Source organism: Penaeus chinensis, chromosome 17 (assembly GCF_019202785.1).
Source record: "Penaeus chinensis breed Huanghai No. 1 chromosome 17, ASM1920278v2, whole genome shotgun sequence".
NCBI lineage: Eukaryota > Metazoa > Arthropoda > Malacostraca > Decapoda > Penaeidae > Penaeus > Penaeus chinensis.
The window spans coordinates 3,424,030-3,431,529 of record NC_061835.1 but is presented as its reverse complement, the minus strand read 5'-3'; the positions used below and the strand labels follow the sequence as shown (position 1 = coordinate 3,431,529).

Below are 7,500 nucleotides of genomic sequence, written 5' to 3'. Positions count from 1 at the left end.
TTTTGAAAATTTTCATCCCACCGAAGTCAATACCACGTCACATGACCCAAACATGCTGGAAATTCCTACCATGTCTTTTCAGCTGCTGTCATAATTGACTTAAAATTTTACCTCTATAGTAACTGCGTGAAATATATCTGATAAAAATCGTGCTCTGATTGGCTGGCCGAAATGTACCACATTGCATCAAAAAGTGTTTCAGCATGTTCTACTATTGTGCGTGTAAAGGGCAAACCTGTTTGAGGATGTTGCTAAGTGTTAGAGGTTTCGAAAATGCTACAAAAAAGGGTTTATGTGTCTGGGAAATTAGCAGTCTTTAACACTAAATAATGATAAGCAGTTATTAAATTTCTCGTTTACATACCACAATACTTAAAAAGGTATTAAATATATCAGGATTTAACTGAATGAAGGCCTTTTTTGTAACATTTCCGAAACCCCCAACACTTTGATACACTCTGATACATGTTTGCCCTTCCCGCGTGATACGGTTTGATATTTTTCGGATATATTTCACATAGTCTCAGATAGGGATTTATATTTTTGTTAATTACGAATCGCATCGTAAGTTCCTTGATACAACTTTTTTTTTTTATTGTAAAGTTGCATAAAATGTTTCTGTCTTTTTACATTAAATGCATGTCCACTCCGTATAGGTGAGATTTGAAGTCAATCATGACGGTCGCTGGAACGACATCCCGCACTTTTGTAACCGGTTCTCAAGAAATCCTTGAAGTGGCTTTACATTCTTGGACAGTTTAGCTGACTTCTTATTTCTGTTCCCTGATAGCCACCGGGCCAGGTTCTGACATCTTGTTTGCTTGCGTTAAGGAACAAAGAAAATCTGTATATTTGCCATTTGTTAGAGTTTGTAATTATATGTCCACAAATCGTGTATCTGCGTAAGTCTGGTTATGTATCTGCACATCTGTGTGACATGTTCACTGCTTGCGGTCAGCTAACGAAGTGAACTTACACTCTTGTTGGTATGATGCCTGATAGCGCTTGAGTACTAAGTAATACCTTCTAGCAGCCTGTTTTCTGCCTAATCTTAAAGATAATTGCCAGAGTCAAGAATTCTCCTATTTGCCAGGACATACCAACCGAGCGGCGATTATCTTGCCCAGTTATTACAATTATTAGGTTTGTTTTTCAAATGTGATTATATGACTGTATATTTGGTGAAAAATTTCTTCAGATACTATTTTCGAACGTTAGTCATCATGTATCGCACATTCTAAAGATGTGGATTCATGAGATATTTTATTGAAAAGGGGCGTCTTGTACACCAAAAATACGGTATTTTTCTTTTTTGCTTTCATTAGTTTTCAGATATTAGTTTATTGCTAACTTTGAGATACCGTATACACGCTGAAAGAACATTGCTTCCTCTGTGCCTGGAAACAATGCTTCATCTGCATAAGGACATGGCAGTTTTATTCCTTTCTCCTATTCAAAAAGGCGAACGTTGTAAAATAATGACATACACAGGTCTTAAGTACCTCGTTACCATTTAAATGTAAGGTTCGGAATATCGGCTGGTTTGCGTGAAGGTTGCTCTCATTGCAAAAGCATTTATCTCAAAGATTTTTTTCCTCTCAGCTATTCTGAATTATGAATAGAAAGTCCCAATTGGAATGGAGCAGTAAATTCGGAAACAAGTAATGATAACTTAATCCTCAAATCAATGCTTTTGTAAATTGCAACAGACGAGGATGCTTGCGGAGACGTCTTTCAAACGGTCTACTTGCATTAATTCAAGACAGATTTATAATCATTCGGGTTTGTAATTTGTTAGTTAAGGGCTTTTTAATCTACTGGATGAATCACCTGTGGAAGACGCCTCCTTTACCGAAAGTCCAGGACGGGAGGAGGAAGGAAGCCGCGCTGACACACGTTGCTCTCGAGGGTCAGGGACTAATCGTATTGTGTTATTGCTGTATTCCCTTTAAAGCACGCATTGCATTAGAAATATATATATCTATATTTAAATATATACTTCAACTAAGAAATAAAAAGGCATTTTTTTTGCTTGAAAAATCAGTTATTCTTAAAATGCAAATATATCTTTTGTGTGGCTTCGTGCCTTATCGTATATTAATGAATACCATTTCCTGAAGTTGTTGTCTCTTTGAACTCTTCGGCCTGGAATTTGTCTTCGGAAACAAAAACTCGCCACGACATCCAGAAGAAAAACTTACTTTCAGTCTCAAGATTTACAGATAAAGAAAGAATGAAGAGTAACTTCTGAGGAAGGGCTATTTTCGTGGCTACTTGTGTCATCCCGTCAAGGTTGCTTCCTCCCCTGCACATGGATCGGCACCGCTGTACCTTTCGCAGTCGCTTTCGTGCCGTCTGGTCGTAAAACCATAGATGCTCTGTCACTTTGCAATGCGCCTATCCGATATCTTTGTTAGAAGGAGAAAAAAGTCATCGTTAAACATTTCCAATGCTCTACACTAATTTACGATAACGCATTTCTTTAGTAATTGATGACAAGATAAAACTATTGCAGCTTAACTATCAACTTTGTATATATATTGAAGCCGATATTATTGGATTCCTTGCCTTGTGTTCCCACCGTTAATGCAGCGCGATGTCAAAGGTTCAGACTGGCTCTCGTATGGCAAAGAAAACGAATCTGTACCCAATTTTATCTTTTTACTTTTTTTTTTCATTTTTCTTTTACTTACGTATTTTTTTTTTTTTTTTTTTTTTTTTTTTTTTAGGCTGGGGCCATGATCCAATCCGAAAAGGCTTCTTTAGTTGCCTGTTAACCTTGTCCCATCGATTAGTTTTCTGATTGGTATTACTCAAGGGATGATAACTTGGAGGAAGATACAGCGGTGCCCCATGAGTCCTGGTTTCAGTACACATAGCTTGACGTGCTTTATAACTTTGATTGCATTGAAGAGCAAATTGTGAGTGGGCTCGTGAAATGATTTGCCGTTTTTTCTCTATCATCTTACCTTTGTAGCAACCGAAATGCTAATGCTTTCTGTAGTTGAAAAAAAGAAACGCAAACGAGCCCATTGTCCACAGAGGAGTCACAACTTTCATTCGATGCTCAGTGATTAACAAGTAGAGCCTGCTTTCCAAGTTGTTCGTTACGTAGAATATACGTCTTAACAAGTGTTTGTGCATACGTAGATAAAGTCATTGTGTGTTCTCATTAATACGTAATTAGGAGTATGAATACACTAATATACTTCCACGATCAGTTTAATAATATTTTTCAATACTTTGGTATCAAGAAAGGCTTTATTTTGGCAAATGATTAATTGCGACGATGATTTGCCTCACTTCAGGTTGAAAAGAGGCATAATCAGAACAGTTTCAAGTGGTAATAAGGAAGTCACTCACTCGCCCCTCCATCTAATCATTTCCTATTATTTTTCCTTGCTTATTTTTCCTCACAACACCACGAAGACAACAATAATAACATAATGAAAGTAACATGCAACCTACACAAAATAACCCTCTGATCAATCTAAAATGAAAGCTAAAATGCAAATTAAATAACCAAAACTCATTATCATGCTCGTAGACCATAAACAACATCGTACTTTATAGTTTAAGTTATAAGAGATCTAGATTGTAGCTTTCTCCTGTAAGATTAGTAAGACTTTCTTAAAACTGTCTTGCTAGTCACTGTGAATCTGCGATTTCAACGGAGTAAGCATTTGTTGTGATATACTTGTGCCGTTTAGAAATCACTGATGTTGAAAAAATATGCAGGAGTTTGTGTCAGTATGGATGTGTGTGGGAGCTCACACATCTGTATGTACTTAAGCGTAATTGTGCAAATGTGTATATTTGTGTCTTGTAACCATTCACACGTTGCAATATACATGTATTGCATATGCAGTATATATTTGGTAATGTGTGTATGTATATATATATACATATATAATTTATATTTATGGCAATGTTTATAATTACTTTTTAACTTCTGAATTCTAATAATCAGAAAAAAATAAAAACCTTTCTCGTGAAAAAATAAAATTTTCTCGCGGACTATTGATAGGAATTCTAGTTACATAGTGAAGGTGTACAATAGCCAAGGTAATGTTCACTGCCAAGGGTCTACCTATCTATTGGGAGCTGCAGAATGTAACATTCCATCAAAGCGGGCAAGTTTCTCTCCCAGATAAGGGAAGGAATTTGCCTGTGGAGAGATCATTGGTGTGTGAAGTATCCCCTCTCCAGCTTGGTATGCCCCTGCTAGCCAAGCCTTAAATGTTAAACATCTGTGGTTTCAAACGTCGTCACAATAGCCAGACTCGCAGCAGACAGCTCTCCGCTGGAAGGGATTCACGGTGACTGAGCTTTTTGTTAGTTGCAAGTAGTTTATGTAGTGCCATGTCTGACAGGCTCAAGAGGCAGCTAAGCTTCGGAAGAAAAAAGAGGAAGAGGAAAGGCTTCAAAAGGAAAAAGAAGAAGAGGAAAGGAAACAACGAGAAGAGAAGGAAAGGTTAGAGAAAGAAAAGAAGGAGAGAGAAGAAAAGGAAAGACTTCAAAGAGAAAAGGAAGAAGAAGATCGTAAGGCAAAGGAAGCGAAAGAAAAAGAAAGGGAAGAAAGAGAGAGAAAAGAAAGAGAAGAGAAAGAAAAGAAAGAAAGGGAAGAGAGAGAGCGTTTAGAAAAAGAGATAAAAGAAAGAGAGGAAAAAGAAAGGAAAGAAAGGGAAGAGAAAGAGCGTTTAGAAAAAGAGAAAAAAGAAAGAGAGGAGAAAGAAAAGAAGGAGAGAGAAGAGAAAGAAAGAAAAGAGAGAGAAGAGAAAGAAAGGAAAGAGAGAGAAGAGAAAGTAAGGAAAGAGAGAGAAGAGAAAGAAAGGAAAGAGAGAGAAGAGAAAGAAAGGAAAGAGAGAGAAGAGAGAGAAAGGAAAGAGAGAGAAGAGAAAGAAAGGAAAGAGAGAGAAGAGAAAGAACGACTAGAAAGAGAGAGAAAAGAAAAAGAAGAGAAGGAGAAAAGAGAAGAGGAGGAGAGAGAAAGGCTTAGAAAAGAAAAGGAAGAACAAGAGAGGGAAGAGAGAGAAAGAAAAGAAAGAGAAGAGAGAGAGCGGAGGGAAAAGGAAGAAAGAGAGAGAAAGGAGAGGGAAGAGAAGGAACGAAAGGAGAGAGAAGAAAAAGAAAGGAAGGAGAGAGAAGAGCGAGAGAGAATTCTAAAGGAAAAAGAAGAACAAGAAAGAAAGGAAAGGGAGGAGAGAGAAAGGAAAGAGAGAGAAGAGAAGGAGAGGAAGGAAAGAGAAGAGAGAGAGAGGATTGAGAGGGAAGAAAAAGAGAGGAAAGAAAGAGAAGAGCGAGAAAGGAAAGAGAAAGAAGAAAAGGAGAGGAAGGAGAGAGAGGAAAGAGAAAAGATAGAGAGAGAGGAAAGAGAGAAGAAAGAGAGAGAAGAAAAAGAGAGAAAAGAAAGAGAAGAGAGAGAAAGGAAAGAGAAAGAAGAAATAGAGAGGAAAGAACGAGAGGAGAGAGAAAGGATAGAGAGAGAAGAAAAAGAGAAGAGGGAAAAGGAGGAGAGAGAAAGAAAAGAGAAAGAAGAAAGGGAAAGGAAAGAAAGAGAAGAGAAAGAAAGGAAAGAGAAAGAAGAAAGAGAAAGGAAAGAAAGAGAGGAGAGAGAAAGGAAAGAGAAAGAAGAAAGGGAAAGGAAAGAAAGAGAGGAGAGAGAAAGGAAAGAAAAGGAAGAAAGGGAGAGGAAAGAAAGAGAAGAGAGAGAAAGGAAAGAGAAAGAAGAAAGAGAGCGGATAGAGAGGGAGAAAAAGGAAAGGGAAGAAAAAGAACGAAAAGAGAGAGAAGAACGTGAGAGAAAAGCAAGGGAAGAAAAGGAGAGGAAGGAGAGAGAAGAGAGAGAAAGAATTGAGAGGGAGGAATTAGAGAGAAAGGTAAGGGAAGAGAGAGAAAGGAAGGAGAAGGAAGAAAGAGAACGTAAGGAAAGAGAGGAGAGGGAAAGGAAAGAAAGAGAAGAGAAGGAAAAGAAAGAGCGAGAAGAGAGAGAGAGAAGGGAGCGAGAGGAAAAAGAGCGAAAAGAAAGAGAAGAAAGAGAAAGAAAAGAGAAAGAAGAAAAGGAGCGAAAGGAAAGAGAAGAAAGAGAGAGAAAAGAAAGAGAGGAGAGAGAGAAAAGAGAGACCGAGGAAAAAGAGAGAAAGGAGAGAGAACTAAAGGAGAAGAGAGAAAAGGAAGAGAAATTAAGAAAAGAGAAAGAGGAGCAAGAACGAAAGCAGAGAGAAGAGGCGGAAAGAAAGGAGAGAGAGCGGCTTCAAAGGGAAAAGGAAGAAAAAGAAAGGAAGGATAGAGAGGAGAAAGAAAAGGAAGATAAAGCTAAGAGAGAGAGAGAGGAAAAGGAGAGGAAAGAGAAGGAAGAACGGGAGCTAAAGGAGAGAGCAGAGAAAGCGCGGAAGGAAGGGGAGGCCAAGAGAGCCGCGGACGAGAGGGCGTTGCCAGCGCAGCCGGTCAAGCGAGCCAAAGCCATGGACAGACTTCTCGAGGAGCAGTCCAGGAGCTCCGACTCGTCAGTCGAGGATGCCTTTGAAAAGATGGCCCAGGAGGCCGCGGAGGAGGAGGAGGTAGAGGAGTTCTGGGAAGGACGTGACGTCACATCCCCTGAGGGAGTCAAGGAAGCCGAGCCTAAGGAAGAGGGCAAGAAAGAAGTTGCAAAGGAAGACAAGAAAGAAGTTGCAAAGGAAGACAAGAAAGATGTTGTGACTCCGCAGTCGGTAAACTCAGCATCTGCCCGAAGTCCCAATATGTTTATTTATTATTTAATTTCGTTTACAATGTTGTACCTCGAATTCTGGTGCCAAGGTGCGACTCGCCCGTCTGTAGCTGTTTTGTTCTCATTCTGCTTAAAATAATTCAGCTTAAAATTTATCATTAAAACTTTATATTTATTTTGCAGCTTAAGTAAAGCAGTGTGCCGATAGTTTGTGTTAAAATCTAAACTTCTAATGTCTCCTCAGGAGATATTACTTTAAAAAGGCTATGGTAAGCCTGCAAAGTTTGGCGGGCCTGTCAGAACATCGACATCTGAACAGTGTTGCCAAATGCTTTTAATAATTAAAATCTTTAAAATCTAAAACCTTGAAAATGATCTACGTTTTCTTTGTGTAACTATGCCATGTATGTTTTACGCTCGTATATCTAACTGTAATTAACAAATGGTTTACCGATGTGACTTTGTTTCCCGTAAGGTATAATCCGGTGCATGAATTCAATATACCTCGGGCAACAAATCATAGCATAGCGCAGTGCAACCTTTACGTATGTACTAAAATCACACAAGTTATCATTGTCTTCTGAATTCAGTTGTGTAATACCAGAAACATTGGCAGCACTGCTTTTGTTGGTGCCTTGTCCAGATCGTTTGTCTTGATACACCATGTGGCAACACCGAGTTCGAGGTCTACTGTTTACTTTCAGTTTATTTATTTGCTTTATTCCTTTTTTGAACACGATGTTTGTGTTATTTTCCCATTTTGTTTGTGGCTTTTGCCCACTTCTTTAGTC

General features: G+C 38.6%; 1 protein-coding gene across 4 annotated transcripts in view; it reads left to right on the top strand.

Moving 5' to 3' along the window:
- The window catches only part of LOC125033942 (obscurin-like), a 211,624-nt gene that overhangs the window by 145,400 nt on the left and 58,724 nt on the right, over positions 1-7,500 (top strand). The gene's annotated exons all lie outside the window — the stretch shown is intronic.